This window comes from Leptodactylus fuscus, chromosome 3, assembly GCF_031893055.1.
Source record: "Leptodactylus fuscus isolate aLepFus1 chromosome 3, aLepFus1.hap2, whole genome shotgun sequence".
NCBI classification, from domain to species: Eukaryota; Metazoa; Chordata; class Amphibia; order Anura; family Leptodactylidae; genus Leptodactylus; species Leptodactylus fuscus.
Genome location: NC_134267.1, coordinates 133,117,668 through 133,140,838, shown reverse-complemented (window position 1 = coordinate 133,140,838; position 23,171 = coordinate 133,117,668).

The window sequence follows — 23,171 nt, the reverse complement described above, 5'->3', positions numbered from 1 at the left end:
GGAAGTGGTGGATGATGAGGACACTGACCCGACCTGGACAGGGGGGATGTCAAGCGGGGAAAGTAGTGTGGATGTTGAGGCAGGTGCAGCACCAAAAAGGGTAGCTAGAGGCAGAGGCAGAGGTCAGCAGCTTAGGCGAAGCCAGGCCACACCCGGAATCTCCCAAGATGTTCCAGTTCGTACCCAGCCCCGAAAAACTCCCACCTCGAGGGCACGTTTCTCGAAGGTGTGGAGTTTTTTCAAGGAATGCGCCGAGGACAGATATAGTGTTGTCTGCACAATTTGCCTCTCGAAATTGATTAGGGGCTCTGAGAAGAGCAACCTGTCCACCACTTCAATGCGCCGTCATTTGGAATCCAAGCACTGGAATCAGTGGCAGGCAGCAACGGCAGGACAAAGGCCGCCTGCCGTTCACGCCACTGCCACTGCCTCTGCCACTGCCTCTGCCTCTGCCACTGCCACTGCTGACTGTGCTGGCGATGCACTCCAGAGGACGAGCCAGGACACCACTTCATCTGCCTCCGCCACTTTGTTGACTTCTACCTCATCCTCCCCTGGTCCTGTCTTATCTCCTTCTCCTGCACCATCAAAGGCACCATCAGGCGTTTCTTTACAACAACCCACCATCTCTCAGACATTGGAGCGGCGGCAGAAATACACTGCTAACCACCCACACGCGCAAGCCTTGAACGCCAACATCGCTAAACTGCTGGCCCAGGAGATGTTGGCGTTCCGGCTTGTTGAAACTCCCGCCTTCCTGGACCTGATGGCAACTGCGGCACCTCGCTATGCCGTCCCTAGCCGTCACTACTTCTCCCGGTGTGCCGTCCCCGCCTTGCACCAGCACGTGTCACTCAACATCAGGCGGGCCCTTAGTTCCGCGCTTTGCACAAAGGTCCACTTGACCACCGACGCGTGGACAAGTGCATGCGGACAGGGACGCTACATTTCACTGACGGCACACTGGGTGAATGTAGTTGAGGCTGGGACTGCTTCCCAAACTGGCCCGGTGTACCTCGTCTCCCCGCCTAACATTCCTGGCAGGGACACGAGAAGAACACCCCCCCTCCTCCTCCTCCTCTACCGCCTCCTCCTCCGCCACCGCCTCCTCCTCCGCCACCGCCTCCTCCTCCGCTGTTAGATTGACCCCAGCTACGAGTTGGAAACGTTGCAGCACTGGCGTTGGTAGACGTCAGCAGGCTGTGCTGAAGCTGATCAGCTTGGGGGACAGACAGCACACTGCCTCCGAGGTGAGGGATGCCCTCCTCGATGAGACGGCAATATGGTTTGAGCCGCTGCACCTGGGCCCAGGCATGGTCGTTTGTGATAACGGCCGGAACCTGGTAGCAGCTCTGGAGCTTGCCGGACTCCAACATGTTCCATGCCTGGCCCACGTCTTCAACCTAGTGGTGCAACGTTTCCTAAAGAGCTACCCCAATGTTCCAGAGCTACTGGTGAAAGTGCGGCGCATGTGCGCCCACTTTCGCAAGTCGACAGTAGCCGCTGCTAGCTTAAAATCTCTCCAGCAACGCCTGCATGTGCCACAACACCGGCTTTTGTGCGACGTCCCCACACGCTGGAACTCAACGTTTCAGATGTTGAATAGAGTGGTTGAGCAGCAGAGACCTTTGATGGAATACCAGCTACAAAACCCTAGGGTGCCACAAAGTCAGCTGCCTCAGTTTCACATCCATGAGTGGCCATGGATGAGAGACCTTTGTGACATCCTACGGGTCTTTGAGGAGTCCACAAGGAGGGTGAGCTCTGAGGATGTGATGGTGAGCCTTACAATCCCGCTCTTGTGTGTTCTGAGAGAATCCCTGATTGACATCAGGGATAACTCAGATCACACAGAGGAGTTAGGGATAGCATCCGATCCGTCACAGCTGGAGAGTAGGTCCACACATCTGTCCGCTTCACTGCGTTTAATGGAGGAGGAGGAGGAGGAGGAGGAGGAAGAAGAGTTGTCCGATGATGTGATGGTGATACAGGAGGCTTCCGGGCAACTTCGAATCGTCCCATTGTTGCAGCGCGGATGGGTAGACATGGAGGATGAGGAGGAAATGGAGATTGAACTTTCCGGTGGGGCCAGAGGAGTCATGCCAACTAACACTGTGGCAGACATGGCTGAGTTCATGTTGGGGTGCTTTACAACCGACAAGCGTATTGTCAAAATCATGGAGGACAACCAGTACTGGATCTTTGCTATCCTTGACCCCCGGTATAAAAACAACATCTCGTCTTTTATTCCGGTAGAGGGGAGGGCCAATCGCATCAATGCTTGCCACAGGCAATTGGTGCAGAATATGATGGAGATGTTTCCAGCATGTGACGTTGGCGGCAGGGAGGGCAGTTCCTCCAGTAGGCAACCAAGTTCTCACCGGTCCACACAAACGAGGGGCACACTGTCTAAGGTCTGGGACACCTTGATGGCACCCCCTCGCCAAAGTGCCACCACGGAGGGTCCCAGTGTCACCAGGCGTGAGAAGTATAGGCGCATGTTGCGGGAATACCTTTCCGACCACAGCCCTGTCCTCTCCGACCCCTCTGCGCCCTACACGTATTGGGTGTCGAAGTTGGACCTGTGGCTTGAACTTGCCCTATATGCCTTGGAGGTGCTGTCCTGTCCTGCCGCCAGCGTCCTATCTGAGAGGGTGTTCAGTGCAGCCGGTGGCATCATCACTGACAAGCGCACCCGTCTGTCAGCTGAGAGTGCCGACCGGCTCACTTTGATAAAAATGAACCACCACTGGATAGAGCCTTCATTTTTGTGCCCACCTGTGTAAAGCACCCCAACATGAAACTCCATGTCTGTACTCAACCTCTCCAATTCCTCCGCATCCTCATACTCATCCACCATAAGCGTTGCACAATTCTGCTAATACTAGGCTCCCTCCAACATGATTTCCTCCAACTCTGCTGGTTAGAGGCTCCCTCCACCCTGATTTCCACCAACTCTGCTGGTTAGAGGCTCCCTCCACCCTGCTTTCCCACAACTCTGCTGGTTAGAGGCTCCTTCCACCATGAATTTGCCAAAACTGGGCTGTTTAGAGGCTCCCTCCACCATGAATTGGTCCAAACTGGGCTGGTTAGAGGCTCCCTCCACCATTAATTGGTCCAAACTGGGCTGGTTAGAGGCTCCCTCCACCATGAATTTGCCCAAACTGGGCTGTTTAGAGGCTCCCTCCACCATGAATTTGCCCAAACTGGGCTGTTTAGAGGCTCCCTCCACCATGAATTGGTCCAAACTGGGTTTTTTAGAGGCTCCCTCCACCATGAATTGGTCCAAACTGGGCTGGTTAGAGGCTCCCTCCACCATGAATTGGTCCAAACTGGGGTGGTTAGAGGCTCCCTCCACCATTAATTGGTCCAAACTGGGCTGGTTAGAGGCTCCCTCCACCATTAATTGGTCCAAACTGGGCTGGTTAGAGGCTCCCTCCACCATTAATTGGTCCAAACTGGGCTGGTTAGAGGCTCCCTCCACCATGAATTTGCCCAAACTGGGCTGTTTAGAGGCTCCCTCCACCATGAATTTGCCCAAACTGGGCTGGTTAGAGGCTCCCTCCACCATGAATTGGTCCAAACTGGGGTTTTTAGAGGCTCCCTCCACCATGAATTTGCCCAAACTGGGCTGTTTAGAGGCTCCCTCCACCATGAATTGGTCCAAACTTGGCTGTTTAGAGGCTCCCTCCACCATTAATTGGTCCAAACTGCGCTGGTTAGAGGCTCCCTCCACCATGAATTGGTCCAAACTGGGTTTTTTAGAGGCTCCCTCCACCATGAATTGGTCCAAACTGGGGTGGTTAGAGTCTCCCTCCACCATTAATTGGTCCAAACTGGGCTGGTTAGAGGCTCCCTCCACCATTAATTGGTCCAAACTGGGCTGGTTAGAGGCTCCCTCCACCATGAATTGGTCCAAACTGGGTTTTTTAGAGGCTCCCTCCACCATGAATTGGTCCAAACTTGGCTGTTTAGAGGCTCCCTCCACCATTAATTGGTCCAAACTGGGCTGGTTAGAGGCTCCCTCCACCATGAATTGGTCCAAACTGGGTTTTTTAGAGGCTCCCTCCACCATGAATTTGCCCAAACTGGGCTGTTTAGAGGCTCCCTCCACCATGAATTGGTCCAAACTGGGGTGGTTAGAGGCTCCCTCCACCATTAATTGGTCCAAACTGGGCTGGTTAGAGGCTCCCTCCACCATTAATTGGTCCAAACTGGGCTGGTTAGAGGCTCCCTCCACCATGAATTGGTCCAAACTGGGGTTTTTAGAGGCTCCCTCCACCATGAATTGGTCCAAACTTGGCTGTTTAGAGGCTCCCTCCACCATTAATTGGTCCAAACTGGGCTGGTTAGAGGCTCCCTCCACCATGAATTGGTCCAAACTGGGTTTTTTAGAGGCTCCCTCCACAATGAATTTGCCCAAACTGGGCTGTTTAGAGGCTCCCTCCACCATGAATTGGTCCAAACTGGGTTTTTTAGAGGCTCCCTCCACCATGAATTGGTCCAAACTGGGCTGGTTAGAGGCTCCCTCCACCATGAATTGGTCCAAACTGGGGTGGTTAGAGGCTCCCTCCACCATTAATTGGTCCAAACTGGGCTGGTTAGAGGCTCCCTCCACCATGAATTGGTCCAAACTGGGCTGGTTAGAGGCTCCCTCCACCATTAATTGGTCCAAACTGGGCTGGTTAGAGGCTCCCTCCACCATGAATTTGCCCAAACTGGGCTGTTTAGAGGCTCCCTCCACCATGAATTTGCCCAAACTGGGCTGGTTAGAGGCTCCCTCCACCATGAATTGGTCCAAACTGGGGTTTTTAGAGGCTCCCTCCACCATGAATTGGTCCAAACTTGGCTGTTTAGAGGCTCCCTCCACCATTAATTGGTCCAAACTGGGCTGGTTAGAGGCTCCCTCCACCATGAATTGGTCCAAACTGGGTTTTTTAGAGGCTCCCTCCACCATGAATTTGCCCAAACTGGGCTGTTTAGAGGCTCCCTCCACCATGAATTGGTCCAAACTGGGGTGGTTAGAGGCTCCCTCCACCATTAATTGGTCCAAACTGGGCTGGTTAGAGGCTCCCTCCACCATTAATTGGTCCAAACTGGGCTGGTTAGAGGCTCCCTCCACCATGAATTTGCCCAAACTGGGCTGGTTAGAGGCTCCCTCCACCATGAATTGGTCCAAACTGGGTTTTTTAGAGGCTCCCTCCACCATGAATTTGCCCAAACTGGGCTGGTTAGAGGCTCCCTCCACCATGAATTGGTCCAAACTGGGGTTTTTAGAGGCTCCCTCCACCATGAATTTGCCCAAACTGGGCTGTTTAGAGGCTCCCTCCACCATGAATTGGTCCAAACTGGGTTTTTTAGAGGCTCCCTCCACCATGAATTGGTCCAAACTGGGCTGGTTAGAGGCTCCCTCCACCATGAATTGGTCCAAACTGGAGTGGTTAGAGGCTCCCTCCACCATTAATTGGTCCAAACTGGGCTGGTTAGAGGCTCCCTCCACCATTAATTGGTCCAAACTGGGCTGGTTAGAGGCTCCCTCCACCATGAATTTGCCCAAACTGGGCTGTTTAGAGGCTCCCTCCACCATGAATTTGCCCAAACTGGGCTGGTTAGAGGCTCCCTCCACCATGAATTGGTCCAAACTGGGGTTTTTAGAGGCTCCCTCCACCATGAATTGGTCCAAACTTGGCTGTTTAGAGGCTCCCTCCACCATTAATTGGTCCAAACTGGGCTGGTTAGAGGCTCCCTCCACCATGAATTGGTCCAAACTGGGTTTTTTAGAGGCTCCCTCCACCATGAATTTGCCCAAACTGGGCTGGTTAGAGGCTCCCTCCACCATGAATTGGTCCAAACTGGGGTGGTTAGAGGCTCCCTCCACCATTAATTGGTCCAAACTGGGCTGGTTAGAGGCTCCCTCCACCATTAATTGGTCCAAACTGGGCTGGTTAGAGGCTCCCTCCACCATGAATTTGCCCAAACTGGGCTGGTTAGAGGCTCCCTCCACCATGAATTGGTCCAAACTGGGTTTTTTAGAGGCTCCCTCCACCATGAATTTGCCCAAACTGGGCTGGTTAGAGGCTCCCTCCACCATGAATTGGTCCAAATTGGGGTTTTTAGAGGCTCCCTCCACCATGAATTTGCCCAAACTCTGCTGGTTAGAGGCTCAATCCACCCTGATTTTCAAAACAAATGTTGGTGCCAACCTCAACTTACTACAAGGGTCAAATTCACTGCTGGTGACAAGCTCTCCTCACTGCAAGTGCCAAATACACATGTTTCAAGGTGTTTTCCTACTGTCAGAGAGGTGGTATTGAGTGTGTAAAGTGTGTAGTTGTTAGGCTGTGATGTTGGGGTAATAGAGGGTCTTTGGTGTGTTAGATGCCCCCAGACATGCTTCCCCTGCTGTCCCAGTGTCATTCCAGAGGTGTTGGCATCATTTCCTGGGGTGTCATAGTGGACTTGGTGACCCTCCAGACACGGATTTGGGTTTCCCCCTTAACGAGTATCTGTTCCCCATAGACTATAATGGGGTTCGAAACCCGTTCGAACACACGAACATTGAGCGGCTGTTCGAATCGAATTTCGAACCTCGAACATTTTAGTGTTCGCTCATCTCTAGTTATATTTATGATATGGGTGAGCATGAGGACATGTTCTATAATCATGCCATGCAATACATAATTTAAGCCACATGAGGGCTTTTTTTTTTTTTTTACAGAATGAGCTGTAGTTTTTATTGAGTATTTTTTTATGGTGCATATAAATTATTGACTAACTCTTAACAAACAATTGTGGGAAATGGGCAATAAAAGCAAATCTGCCATTGTTCATGTTATTTTTTCATGTGCCCTGCAGTATAAGTTTATGAGTCTTTGCGATTCCTTCAATATTATACATTTTTAAAGCTTGTAGATTGTAGAGAATGAAATATTTTAATAATAAATTAAGTATATTTCTTGATTTGTTGGCGGGGACTTTTTAAATCAAATGTTATTAAACTGTTAGTATTATGATAATGATTATTATTATCGTCATTTTGTCAAGCTAGAGAACTTGAAGCTGTGATAGATTGATCACTTATTCTGTGTAATATTTTAGAAAACTAATAGACAGGTACCTATGGCAGACCATGGTAGCCCAACAGTATCCTGCCATCATGTTGCGGGAGCATTGATTATCTGGGTATGAACACTCCACCAATCACTGGTTCAGTTCTGATGCTGAAATGTCCAATGCACTGTAGGTAGTTTCAGTAATAGACAGAGATTGGCATGGGCAATGTGACTGGTCTGTATAATCTGACAACTTATTTTCATAGCCAGCATGTTTGTGCTTTCATAGCTCTACTGTGAGCTGTAGGTTCAAAACAGATGTACTAGCCTCTCCTACCATACATATCATGGCTTGAGCACCCTTGACTGTATTTATAGTAGTAGTCACTCTATATTAGGTATACCCCACAAAACCTTTCCTATGTCCAACAACAACACACACTTCATAAACTTGTACAGAGCCTTTCCAGGAAAATGGAAGCTATTCTAGTTGCATATGAAAGACACAATCCACATTAATGTCCATTGGATTTAGAACGGGATTTCATAAAAGCTTCTGTAGGAGTAATGTGAAGGTGTCTCATTACTTTTGTTCATATAGTGTATATTTCTACATAAACATGTCAGCCATAGCATAAATGAAGTGAATTATGTTGTAACAATTACACCTTTTTAAAGGGTGAGAAATGTTGGTTAGCAAGTAAACAGTCAGTTGGTAAAGTTGATGTGTCAGATAAATAAGGCAATCAGCAAGGGCAAGGCTTTATCTGGAGATCAAAATTAAAGATCATACAATTTTCTAAATGTCAAGGTCACTACATAGACCAGTATTTTAAGCATATTTCTTGAATTACATATATTATTTCGTATAATCTGGCATTTGGTGCTAATTTTCTTAATTATCTGACAAACCTTATTTAACTGGCAGCCTAACTTGTTAGTTTCCACTGACTTTGCAAAATGGGGAGCCATTTTAAAGTGACTGAAATCCTCCAGCGGTAGGTTGTTCAGTTAAAGGCCAATGGGATGACTCAGTCAAAGCAAAATAAGTTTGTCATTCCAAATATGTGATTTCTAGGATATTGCAATTTGAAAATGTCATTAAAATGGTGCGTTTTTGGAAATCGCAGAATGTCAATTATACCTAATGAAATGCTAGCAGTTTCCCAATAGGTATAATTGAAACAAAACGTCTGCAGAGGAAATCTCTGCAAACTTTCTATCCAAAGCTCTACTGGAAGAACCATGATGTGGCTTTTCCCACAGCGATTTTTTGCTGTGGGACGTCCCGTGGGGCCTTAGCCTTAAAAAGTTTTTTTTGTAGCACTGTGTGTTATTAAATATATATATATATATAAAAAGGTGTAATACAAACAAGTTTTCCTTCCTCTTTTGTTTATATTTTCCCAGATATAAAACAATATTAAAATAAAACCAACTTAAAAATAAAACCCTATGCGTCACTGAAAAAAGACACAGAAAATAGTTGAATAATCCAAATGATAAAAATGTTATAGCCCTCAAAACCCGAAAATGCCCACTTTTGGTGTCTTCGAAATAAGTCCATATCATCATCCCTCCACTTTGGGGTCTTGACAGTTGGTATGAGATGTTTGTGCTATAATTCTCTTTGATTTTTTTTTTTTTGCCATACTTGGTTCTCTGCAAACATCTCCAAAGAACATTGTTCTAAAAGTCTTATGGGACATTCAATATTGCAAATTTAAGCCCTGCTCCCATGCTCTTATTAGAAAGAATAAGCTTTCTTCTTGCAACCCTTTCAAATAAGTCAAATTTATTCAGTGTGTTCTAATTGTACTGTCATGAACCTGAACATGTAACATGCCAAATGAGGTCTCTAGAGTGTTAGATGTAGCTCTCAAGGTTTTTGCAATTTCTCTGAGCATTGCATGGGCTGACCTTGACCATGGGACATCCACTCCTGGGAAGACTGTCAACTATCTTAAATGTTTTTCATTTGTGAGACATATTTTTCACTGAAGAATGAAGGACTTCACATAGTTTAGAAATTGGTTTAGAAAAATTGTCAAAACTTCTGTTTTTATAAAGGTATTCACCTTTGCTGATGTTGAATTAATCTATGTTGAATTAATCTTTCTGTCTTAATTCCTATGAAGGCAGTAGGTTTTTATATATATCACACACTGCTTCTATGTTATTTGGGCTTAGTTTTTGTTAAATAGATTATGGCATATAATGTAATTTGTCATGTTTTGTTGTTCATCTGAGGTTGTATATACTTAATTTTGTTTGATGTTTTTTATGCCCTAATATGTAAAATCATACAGCTCTATGGAAGTGTCTTTTTGTCTTTGCTTTTCTTATAGCTCTCCGAAAATAAGAAAGGGTCTTATACTATTTTTTGCTCCAAAAGATGGGTTAGGGCTTATTTTCAGGGGATGTCATATTTTTTCATGAACAATAATTCACTCACCAGACCCCTTACACACAAAACAATTTAGATTTGGTAAGTGCCAATGGTGGATTGGTTCTCACATACAGATCGGTGTCACTCCTGTCTCAGGCACCTTGACATTGCAGCAGTGTTCCACTGCAGCCAAGTGGTAACAACTGGCTCCACCTGGTGACCGGAGGTAGCCACAACATAGTCATGCCAGTGGGACTACCCGATCTGTGTGTGAGAAACCACTACCAGTAGTCAACCCTTATTGTTGTGGATAACTCTCTCACTAGTGTCATCTTGTGCAGATAGCTGACTTAAAGTCAATGTAAAAAATATGCAAATCTATTCTCCAGGATGTAATTAGGAGAACAGTGCACTCTGTACGCTGCCCTCTAGAGGGCAGCATCCTTAACATCATGCATGACTCAGTTAAAAAAGTCTATTTAATCATGATACGGATTTAATTGCCAAATTAGTATTTCTATTCCAAAAGGAACAGATTCCCAGCTATGGACAGCGCTGTTTCGGCCTATTGGGCCATCCTCAGCATAGCGTAGGGATACTGATTAAAGTCAATGTGTGATTCTTTTGGGGGTGCAATTCTTTTTGGGGTGTCCACTGTATCTGTTCTGCTGTATTCTATTTACTTTTTTTTATAGCTGTCTTGACAATTTTTATTTTTTTTATTGAACTGAGTAGGGATTATTTTTGGAGTATGGCTTATATTTCAAGCATACGCCAAAACTCCTGAAAAATCATGCTAGTGCTTATGTTCGGGGTAGATCTTATTTTTGGAGAAACACAGTATATGTGCTGCTGAAAATTGAAATTGCAACATCAAGAAGTAAAAATCTAGGAAGGATGGAATTCAAAGGATTGATAGAAGGATGTTAATCATCTGTAAATGGTAGAAAAAGAAATTAAAAAGAATTCAAAAAATGTCTAACTACTTAGCACTGAGTATGACTTTGTGTACAGGAATAAGCACACAAGCCTTAGTTGGCTGGTTATAACTATCATGTTGACATAATCGGCCCACAACACTTAATCTGACTTTTAATGATGATGTGGCTAAACTTTACCATACTCCACAGATTTCAGATAAGTGCTTGAAAAATCAGATGATTTGTAGACCCCAAAGACACGGTTGTGTGTGCATCCGATATAGGGCCAAGTTTGTAGCAGAATACACTTAAGGGGCGTTCACACTACTGTTGCCTTTCATTCAATAGGAGTCCGTTCAATACAAAAAAATGGACACCTATTATAAAAGACACCAATGGTGGAGTGAACGCCCCCTAAGATGACATACGGTACAAAGGGTCATTCGTATGCATTTCGTGATGCACTTACCTCTATAGGGACTTCCTATATACTTTGTTCTGATGACACAGGGTAGGATAGGACCTGCTCTCTTTTTATCAGAAAGTAATGGACCAATGGATGCCCCCTTGGATGTTACACTCAGATGTATTCATGGAGCCTTAGTGACACCTGCTACTTTGTCAATTTGCACAACGTTATGGCTTCTTCTTAATTTGTTTCAATGTTGAGGAATGTGTGCATGTGTGTGCATACATGAATATATATATATATATATATATATATATATATATATATATATATATATATATATGCAAAAAATGCAAATATTCCACAGTTGTAGAATTTTAATGTCCGCAAGTCATTATAAAAGGACCTGAAGCAATCAAGTTTTCATTAGCAATAGCTCAATCAATTGACTCATGCTAAATTTACAACTGAACACCTTATTTTAAAGGCAAGGATAAATATCAATGACATCTGTCATTTGAGGTCACAGTATTTTACAATGCTTCCTGAGTTTCACTAAGGAAAACAAACTGTATTTGTCTAAAACATTCCTTATTTTAATAGACCTTCAGGTTCTCCAATGTGACAGCTTTGAGGCTCCTTTGATACAAGCAGTCTAATACAGGTAATTCATTCAGCTATTGAGCATACAATGTACAGAAGATAATTAGCAGAACCATCCCAATGGACACCCTAGCAGACATGGATTATTTTCCATTGCCCCTTAGCATAACATTCAGAACAATCAATAAAATGCAAAAGCGAGCTTGTAAATAATGTCACACCAACTCGTGTTACACAATGGAGCCAAAATCCTTCACTTATTAAAACTGACATACAGTGGGCCTTGAAGTCCGAAAACTTGCAGAATTTGCAGGAATATCCTAGAGACCTTAATAATACTAAAACAACTGCAAATCAGAAGCACAGGTTTACTTCATGTTATTATATCAGCCATATGCATTTGCCTTTGTGCACATCTGAAACCACATACTCAGTTTCAACACAATACATGGTATTCTTCAATTGTGGAATGAACCAACCTTTCTTGCAAGGTATTATAGGCATGTAGTACACTAAAGGGTAAAATGTTTTACATTGTTTTCTTTCTTTTTATCAAATAGATTTTTATTGAAATTTTTCAAAGAAAACGTACAAAAGAATGTGACAAAACTCACACAGTAATAACAGAAAAACAGTACGTTGAAGGACACAACCTGCAAAACAAATTAGTACATATATAGGTGTTACTCAGAGCACTGTGATGACATGGTGACAAATATACAGTGACATAATAATAGCAACAGAGCAAAACAAAGAAACACAAGACAATGTAAAGAGGGGGAAATCAGAAAAGGGTGGACCAACCTATTAGAATGTATAAGAAGAATGGCTGGATAAGTATGTTAGGCAACAATAAGTATATTGTTTGCTAAATAGAGCGTGACTAGAGGAATGAAATGAAACCATTGTGTTCAGTAAAGGGAGAGGGTGATGTGTCAGCCATGGGAAATATTGAGAATAGAAATCCTTGAGTTTACCCTTCTGATAAGCAAGCATGTGTTCCTGCATGAAGTTAGTGGAGATGATGGACAGAAGCTCAGTGAGGGACGGAATGCATGGTGATTTCCAATGGTGAGCAATTGATAATCGGGCAGCATGAAGAAAATTACATGTGTCCAGGAGTGAGGGAAAATGTTGTGAATCCCAAGCAAGAGAAGAGATAAAGGGGCAGGCGGAACTATTTTGCTATGTGTGTAGTTACTGAGTAGGTTAAGGGTGGCGTGCCAGAATGGAGAAATGTGTGGGCAGCTCCAAAAGATATGGAGGAGTCAATCAATTTGGCAATAACTTCAGCAAAAAAAAAAAAAAAAAGATGAAGAGGATGGGCACATTTTTGAGATTCTCAATGGGGTGTAATATCAACATCGGAGAAGTTTACGGTATTGTTCCCAGTGAGAGACACAAGACGTCGATCTGTGAGCTCAGGTTAAAGCAGTGTTCCACTCTGCCATGCCAATGCTCCTACCTAAATCAGATTCCCATTTCGAAAAGGGAGGGGATTTAGTAGGGAGGAGATCATTGGCTACCAGGAGGTATAAAGGTTTTACTCCTTTGGATTTTGAAGCCAAAGGGCTTTGTAGAAAATGCTTTACATTGTTTTGCAATGAGCTGTGAAGCTTTAGTTGAAATTTGACTTCTTGCATGAAGTGAAAATCAACCAGCACAAGATCAAAAATCAATCACATCTTAAAACTTAATGTTTAACTGTATCATTAAACTAGTTAAAGAACAATAGTAAGTATCCTTGTGTTTAATAACCAGTGCTCCTATAAATAAGAACCGTCTTACCAGGGCACGACAGAGAGATGAAGGACTACAGTGTTGCCACAAAAAAAGTCTTGCTTGAAGACAAAGGGAGAGTTTGCCCCTATAAATCCCTAATAAACCAGGAATAACTCCTGTGCTGACAAGAACAGACCCAAGCTGCCCCTGAGACTGTCCCTAGTTAGACAAACTTATTCCACAGACATGACGCATTTCTTATTCTCTTAAATAAAGAGAATATTCATCAAGGAACCTAGATATAAGATAAAACTAAGTGTTCTCAGTTTGTATCTATGCACCCAAAATTAATGTGCATAAAGCAAACATCCTGTGTTTATTCCAAGTAGTTATGTGTATGTTCCTTAGTGGAGAATTTCATGAGAAGTAGGGGCACATGCTCATAACCCAGATCTGGGAATCCTCCTGCCACCACCTAAACACAGCTCTACCCATGGTTCAGGGAAAAAACACAATGCATATCCACAGCACTTTTTGGCTGTGGCTCACTACATGGAGCCTTAGCCCAATATTTTTCATTTGTGCAAGGGGTAATAGGAAAAAATATCACAACTAGAGATGAGCGAACACTGTTCGGATCAGCCGATCCGAACAGCTCGCTCCCATAGAATTGAATGGAAACACCTGTGACTCCGGCCGGACGCCGGCAAAGTCAGCGTCACAGGTGCTTCCATTCATTTCTATGGGAGTGTGCTGTTCGGATCGGCTGATCCGAACAGTGTTCGCTCATCTCTAATCACAACATATGTTATGCAACTTCTTCCTAGCAAAACCTCATACGTGGTCATGATCTGGTACATGGGCTCATAACAGTACTCAGAAGAAAAGAAGTGACATTTTGCTGTAATATTTTTTCGGTGTATTGTCTCTTTTACAATTGTCTGAAGTACAAGTAAAATGAAAGCCCAGAGAAATTATCTAACTTATATGCAATTTGTGTGAAGTACGGAATAACATTTTAGGGGTATTCTTCTGGTATAAATTACATGTTAACTTTATTCCGCTGATTATTTAAATATCATTTTTAAAATGATTTAATTGATTTGTGTCTTCATATATAAGAGACATAAAATTGTATTTCTCCATTGACAAAGCAATATGAAGGGTTGCTTTTGATAACATCTTATGTGTTGACTGCTTCATTAGAACAAATGATTACCTGGCCTCTTTTTGTTTCCATGTTGCAGAAACTTGCTTTTTGTTGCAGATTTTGCAGAGAATTTGAACCAAATCTAGAGTAGAGTAGAAGTAGAAGTACTTGCCATATATTTCTCATTCCTTTTGTAACTATTCTTGGCTTTGGTTTAAAAAAAAAATGCAGCAGAAACTGCAACAAAAACCTCTGCATTTTCACAACATGGGGCCTAAGCCTTGGGTGGAAATGCATTTCTGTTTTTCCGGGAGCGTTTTTCACAGAAAATCTGCAGATTTTTCCAATGGGTATAATTAACATGCTGAGATATCCAAATACGCAACATTTTGGAATCGCCCCATTACCGCTGCATACGAGGGGGGGACCCAAAAGTTTCCATAATGAGGCTGCTGCGCACGCAGTTTTCGTAATGTGCAATTCTGAAGCTAGTTATTTGTTCTAACCACGCCTTCTCAGTCAGTGTGCCAAGCGGCATTGATGCGGAAGGTTTTGTCTACCCGCAGTAAATTTTCTTGCAAGAGCTGTTTTGTCCAGCTGTCATTTTTCTTCATGGAGAAGTTTTATGAGCAGCGTGCGGCTGTAAAGTTTTGCTTTCTGCTCGGGAAAAAAGCATCCAAAACCGTTCAAATGTTGAAGTCCACTTACAACGACGCTATGTGTCAAGCTCAAGTTTACTCGTGGTTCATCCGCTTTAAAAATGGTGAAATGTTAATTGATGATCAACCGCGTTCTGGACGGCCGTCAACTTCCCGAATGGATGAAAGTGTCCAAAAAATCAACGAGCTCATGCATGAAGATCGATGACAAACCATTGAGGAACTCAAAGAGTTGTCTGGAGTGAGTTGGAGCTCGATTCAGCGCATTTTATTGGAGGATTTGGGCATGTCACAGGTCGCCGCAAAGTTTGTGTGCGGCTCTTGACTGATCAACAGAAAGAGCGTTGTATCAAAACATGCTGTGCCATGAAAGAACATGCCGAAACCGACCCAGAATTTTTTTCTAAAATTATTACGGGAGATGAGTGTTGGTGCTATGCTTGTGACCCGGAAACCAAACAACAATCAAGCCACTGGAAGATGCCATCCTCGCCCCGTGCCAAAAAGGCTCGTCAAGTGAAGTCCAATGTGAAGACAACGGTAATTTGTTTTTTCGATGTAAAAGGGATTGTGCGTATTGTGTGTATTTTTCTGCAATGTGTGGATGGGATTCACTAGAACCCTATCCACTTTGCAGGGACTGTAAAGGCCATGGTAGGGCCATGACCTTAATTAATTTTTTGGGAGGTAAGGTGAAAAAAAAATCAGCACTATTGGCATTATTTGTTGGGGTTCATTTTTATGTTTATCTTATTCAGTGTGTCTATACAAATATTTTGATATTTCTGAGGGACTGTGTGATGATTTATTATTTTGGGGAAGAATTAAGGTACATACAACTTTGGGGTATATACAACGTTTTGATCATTTTTATGTTTGTATTTTTAAGACAAAATAGATAACATGATAATATAGATAATTGACAGTTTTATAGTTTAGGATGTTATGGACACGGTAATTTTTTTTTTTTTAATTATTTTTTTTCTATATGGGAAGACGATCTTGGTCTATCTTTTTCCACCTCCCAGTATAGTAGAATACTGGAATTTGCCCGCAAGTCCTCCATAGCCAGTAAATACCTGGAGACTGGGTACAAACTCTTGACTCAGTGGGCCCAGTCAGACTACACAAGCTGTTCCCGGCTATCTCGTCTCTCTGTTGGAGATGTAGTTCTGCAGAGGGTACTTTTCTCCATATTTTCATGCCTTCTCGTACTGTACTACTAGGACAGTGTACATCATGTTCTATTGAGAGTTTTTCAAATCTTATTACCAGCTACCCCGGCCCTCTTTCTGCTACATATCTAGGATTTCTCCCTATGAAACTATCTCAAGTCCTCACTTAAACATTTCATAAATGCTGCGAGACCTTTCATACTGGCCTTCTGGAAATCTACTGTTCCTACCACACTGGTGAATTGGGTTTGCAGAGGGGAATACATTCAGAAAATGTAAGATCTCACTGCATGGTTGAAGAATACACACAACTTAATATTCCCCTGAGTCATATTCAGGGCTTGCAGAACTACCAAGACCTTATGAGGCCCTGAAGAAAACTTTGAGGCTAATTGAGAATTTCTTTTTCAGTCCTTTAACACTGGCTCCTGTCACAGGGTTGGATATATTAGGCAGCAGGTGAAAAGTCATTTCCTCAAGTTGATATGTTGTGAGCAAAGAAAATTAATATCTTCGGCAAGTTACACATTTTAATGGGTCAGAACATCTGAGTCAGAACATCTCCAAAATGGTAGGTCTCGTGGGGTGTTTTTGGTTTGTAGCGGCTGAAAATAAGATGAGCAAATTAATTTGTTACTAATGAAATATGTTACAAATTATTCAAAAGTTTAGGGTATAAGTGAATCATGAAATTATGGGATTTATCTGCACAAATCACTCTGAAAGGTAGCCACGATTTTGCAAATCAGAAGATGATAGAGAAGGAAGACCTTGTGACCTCAAGTAGTGGCCCAGCAGACTTCCACCTTATGTCTTACATCACAGACAGTCATGAGGGAATTTAATTGGGAGGCATTAAGGACTCAGTGGATGACTCATAGTCACTATAAAACAGCCCAACTATGGAAATGCAGCTGCTTTGTGGGAATACAGAGAAGATAAATATATAGATAGATAGATAGATAGATAGATAGATAGATAGATAGATAGAGTGGTGTAACTACCGCTATAGCAGCAGAGGCAGCTGCCACAGGGCCCAGGACATTAGGGGCCCAGTGACAGCCGCTACTGCTAGTATCATTATACTCAGGGGTCTTTTCGGACCCCCGAGTATAATGATTGGCGGACCGGGAGAGGTAAGAAACATAAAAAACACTGTTACTTACCTCTCCACGATTCTGCCAGGCGTCCTTCCTGACGTCCTTTCTGACGTCTCTGACGTCACTTGAACCCGACCTGCGTCCCAGGTCATGTGACGTCCGACGTCATAGAAGAAGGACGTCAGCAACCAGCGGAGAAGACAGCGTAGGAGCCGGGGACAGGTAAGAAACAGTGTTTTTTATGTTTTTATTCTCCGATTATTATACTCTGGGGTCTGAAAAGATAATACTGTGTGCAGGGGCCACTATGGGTGATAATACTGCATGCAGGGGCCACTATTGGGGATAATAATGTGTGCAGGGCCCACTATGGGGAATAATAGTGTGTGAAGGGACCACTATGGGGCATAATAGAATGTGCAGGAATGCGTAGGAGGGGGTCGGTCGAGGTCTTTGGTGTCGGTCGGAGGGGGGCATGTCAAAAGTTTGCCACAGGGCCCCACCATTCCTAGTTACGCCACTAGATAGATAGATAGATAGATAGATAGGACACACAGCTGATGTGATTTATATTAAGGAGAAGTGAATGGATAGATAGAATTACAATGTAATAATAGATGGATTTTAGAGTGATAGTAGTTAGTCTTAAAAAAAGGAACATTTTTGGACTGGTTTTTAAGAACTCATTGCTTCTTCTGATTCCACCATGTGTGCATAAACACTGGCAAGCCTAAAACCTATGCACTACTTGATAGAAGTCTATAATAAAGTGCTACTATATTTTGTTGTGCTTTAGTAGCTTCAAGTAGTACATCAGCTTTATGAATCAATTATAAAATAACATTTTGATTTGGAAATCTTTATTTCTTTTTATCGTTGCTAAGAATTATTTTGAATTTCATGCACAATGTAAATGAAGTTGTACAGTTAAGTCACCATAAACAACAAACAATACCAGCAAGCGTCAAAAATCATATAATGTAGAATTATGGAAAAATGGAAAAATTGCACAAATTGTTTAAAGTAGAATTGTTTTCATAAGCAAGCCCTGAGGCACTTAGATTACAATTTCCAAGAGTGCAACTGAACCACTTAATATTTATAAGAACCTATCCTTTTCTTATTTTCCCAAAGGCATTCATTTAGCATAATATCAGTAATGAAATCTCATTGTACAACCAATGAACAAACAGTATAACTTCATAACAGATGAAACAAGGAAACAACTTTGCTTCCTGAAACATCCCAAACATATTTTATAACATGAAAAGTAATAAAATATTACTATTTATCTAACCATACTATTACGTCTACCTTAGCAAACATTTTAAATTCTTACAAAAAATGGAGCAACTTTTCCATTTGTAAGTACAGATTTCCTACCATGTTGCTTTTAAAACTTTACAGGGTATTTATTAGAGATGAGCGAACACTAAAATGTTCGAGGTTCGAAATTCGATTCGAACAGCCGCTCACTGTTCGAGTGTTCGAATGGGTTTCGAACCCCATTATAGTCTATGGGGAACATAAACTCGTTAAGGGGGAAACCCAAATTCGTGTCTGGAGGGTCACCAAGTCCACTATGACACCCCAGGAAATGATACCAACACCCTGGAATGACACTGGGACAGCAGGGGAAGCATGTCTGGGGGCATAAAAGTCACTTTATTTCATGGAAATCCCTGTCAGTTTGCGATTTTCGCAAGCTAACTTTTCCCCATAGAAATGCATTGGCCAGTGCTGATTGGCCAGAGTACGGAACTCGACCAATCAGCGCTGGCTCTGCTGGAGGAGGCGGAGTCTAAGATCGCTCCACACCAGTCTCCATTCAGGTCCGACCTTAGACTCCGCCTCCTCCCGCAGAGCCAGCGCTGATTGGCCGAAGGCTGGCCTATGCATTCCTATGCGAATGCAGAGACTTAGCAGTGCTGAGTCAGTTTTGCTCAACTACACATCTGATGCACACTCGGCACTGCTACATCAGATGTAGCAATCTGATGTAGCAGAGCCGAGGGTGCACTAGAACCCCTGTGCAATCTCAGTTCACGCTAATAGAATGCATTGGCCAGCGCTGATTGGCCAATGCATTCTATTAGCCCGATGAAGTAGAGCTGAATGTGTGTGCTAAGCACACACATTCAGCACTGCTTCATCACGCCAATACAATGCATTAGCCAGTGCTGATTGGCCAGAGTACGGAATTCGGCCAATTAGCGCTGGCTCTGCTGGAGGAGGCGGAGTCTAAGGTCGGACCTGAATGGAGACTGGTGTGGAGCGATCTTAGACTCCGCCTCCTCCAGCAGAGCCAGCGCTGATTGGCCGAATTCCGTACTCTGGCCAATCAGCGCTGGCCAATGCATTCTATTAGCCCGATGAAGTAGAGCTGAATGTGTGTGCTTAGCACACACATTCAGCTCTACTTCATCAGGCTAATAGAATGCATTGGCCAATCAGCGCTGGCCAATGCATTCTATTAGCTTGATGAAGCAGAGTGTGCACAAGGGTTCAAGCGCACCCTCGGCTCTGATGTAGCAGAGCTGAGGGTGCACAAGGGTTCAAGTGCACCCTCGGCTCTCCTACATCAGAGCCGAGGGTGCGCTTGAACCCTTGTGCAGCCTCGGCTCTGCTACATCAGAGCCGAGGGTGCGCTTGAACCCTTGTGCACACTCTGCTTCATCAAGCTAATAGAGTGCATTGGCCAGCGCTGATTGGCCAGAGTACGGAATTCGGCCAATCAGCGCTGGCCAATGCATCCCTATGGGAAAAAGTTTATCTCACAAAAATCATAATTACACACCTGATAGAGCCCCAAAAAGTTATTTTTAATAACATTCCCCCCTAAATAAAGGTTATCCCTAGCTATCCCTGCCTGTACAGCTATCCCTGTCTCATAGTCACAAAGTTCACATTCTCATATGACCCGGATTTGAAATCCACTATTCGTCTAAAATGGAGGTCACCTGATTTCGGCAGCCAATGACTTTTTCCAATTTTTTTCAATGCCCCCGGTGTCGTAGTTCCTGTCCCACCTCCCCTGCGCTGTTATTGGTGCAAAAAAGGCACCAGGGAAGGTGGGAGGGGAATCGAATTTTGGCGCACTTTACCACGCGGTGTTCGATTCGATTCGAACATGGCGAACACCCTGATATCCGATCGAACATGTGTTCGATAGAACACTGTTCGCTCATCTCTAGTATTTATCTCTTTAGTAACAGACAAAAAAAAAAAAAGTCTAGTTTGGTAATCGGATTTCCTATCATCTATTTCTGGCTAACCTTCCTAACGTACAGTACATTGGAATGTGAATAAAGTAATAAATCGGAATAAATTATCTGGATAGGTGTGGGAGAGCTGTGGTAGGCTGTGACAATGCATATGTCCTGCAACCAAGATGAAGAAACTGTGGCCTAGCAAGAAATATGCAGCTCAGTCTCAAACTACAGTAGCAAAATCAGCTTATCAGGCATGGAGAGGGACATGAGAGCAGGGCCATTTTAACATGTTGTTGGGTCCACTGCAAAGGTTTTGTTTTTAGATGAAAGCCATAAAAGGTGATTGCTAAATAACTTTTTAATGATGCTCTAGTCTATTGAGATGCACTAATATATATATATATATATATATATATATATATATATATATATTTATATATATATATATATATATATATATATATTTATATATATGTATTTGTTATTAGAATAATTGCATTACATTGAATAACCCTGTCATTATATGTTTTGGTTTTATCCTTACATCTATTTGACCTCACTTGCACTTTCCATACACAAGTTTATTGCTATTTATAGGTCGCTTGTAGGGTTTGTATCCTGGATTATATTCTGTGGTTCCTGTGGCATTTTCATCTTGTCAGACAGGTTTTCTCTCATGTCATTACATTTTATGCAATGTGATATGCTTTTTGTACAGGTAATAAACTATTTTTATACAGAAATAATTGCTTATTATTGCTTTTATACAGAAATTTGGCTTGGTGCCTGCATATTTATGTGTGAGACCTGGTTCACATCTGTGTTCGGTATTCCATTCGGGGAGTCCGCTTGGGGACCCCCTGAATGGAATACCAAACCAATTAAAAAGCAGTTAGCTACGAAACTGCATGGACCCCATAGACCATAATGGGATCCTTGTGTTTTCCTCAAGGTGTCCACATGAATCATGTGTAGAGAAAAGTGATGCTTGCAGTACATTTCTCTCTGCATGATTCATTCGGACGCCATTATAGTCTATGGGGTCCGTGTGGTTTCTTGGCTAACCGCTTTTTAATGAGTTCGGTATTCCGTGCAGGAGGTCCCTAAGTGGACTCCTCGAATGGAATACTGAATGCAGATGTGAACCAGACATAAGGCAATAGGTCCAATATTAACCCAATAGATATTGCAGTCAATTTACATCTGAGAGATTTTACAAGAGATATCTGTAGCTGATCTCACCACCAGCACTGCCAAGTAGCTTAGGTCTGATTGGTAACCTAATATCTATCTAGTCTCTGTCAGATCCTGCCTTCAGCAGGCTTGAATAGCCAACCTGTGAGCCTATGCATATGCACTTACATATTCTCTGTATAACACTAAACAAGTTATCAGATTGTCACCTGTTGAATTCCTATTGTCAGATGAAAAAACAAATAAAAACACTGGAAAATCCATTAATAGCTTTTTATATATTTTATTATGCAAAAAAATAATACAATACATATTTGGTATCACTGTACATGTACCCCAAAATGGCACTAATGAAAAATACAGCTTGTACCAAAAAAAAGCCTTTAACTAGCTTAGCAAATAGCAAAAAATAAAAATTGTTACATCTCTAAAAAAAAAATAATGAAATATCACGGATTATAGAGTTTAAATACAGTCTATGAAAAAAAAATATTATCTGATCAAATATTCAAAGAAATTGAATTTAAATGTCTTAATCTAAGCGGTTTGGTCATACTATAAAGATAGCTCATTAAGAGCCAACAATTCTCAATCAGTTCTTAAAACTCAATATTGTTAATCAAGATACATGCTGTTCACTTTGGATGGCTTGCTGGCCAAACAGTCGAGGACATCTGCCAGCAAAAGTCATTTATGTATAAAAATGATCCAATTTCACAATCAAAATCATAAATTAGTCCCACTGTTGCGGTGCTTTAAATTCTTGCATAGTGCAATGTCTGGCCTGTATATGATCCCTTCAATAAGCTTATTTGGCTTGTAGTCAGTAAATATACTAGTATTTGACAATAAACAATAGCTAAAGGATATTTCATTATTTTGATTCGCCAGATTCTTATAAAACTACTATTTTGATTGAATTTTAATTATTTTTACTTTGTTCCAGATCCCAGGACAGTTGCAGAACAGAATGAATACAGTAATATATAATAAATAGAGATGAGCGAACAGTGTTCTATCGAACTCATGTTCGATCGGATATTAGGCTGTTCGGCATGTTCGAATCGAATCGAACACCGCGTGGTAAAGTGCGCCATTACTCGATTCCCCTCCCACCTTCCCTGGCGCCTTTTTTGCTCCAATAACAGCGCAGGGTAGGTGGGACAGGAACTACGACACCGGTGACGTTGAAAAAAGTAGGCAAAACCCATTGGCTGCCGAAAACATGTGACCTCTAATTTAAAAGAACAGCGACGCCCAGCTTCGCGTCATTCTGAGCTTGCAATTCACCGAGGACGGAGGTTTCCGTCCAGCTAGCTAGGGCTTAGATTCTGGGTAGGCAGGGACAGGCTAGGATAGGAAGGAGAAGACAACCACAACAGCTCTTGTAAGAGCTAAATTCCAGGGAGAAGCTTGTCAGTGTAACGTGGCACTGACGGGCTCAATCGCCGCAACCCAGCTTTCCCAGGATCCTGAATGGAATACACTGTCAGTGTATTCCCGTATACCCGATATATACCCCGATACCCGTTCCAACGGTGTGCCCCCCCACCTTCACCCCAGAAATACCCTGCAAGTCCCCTAGC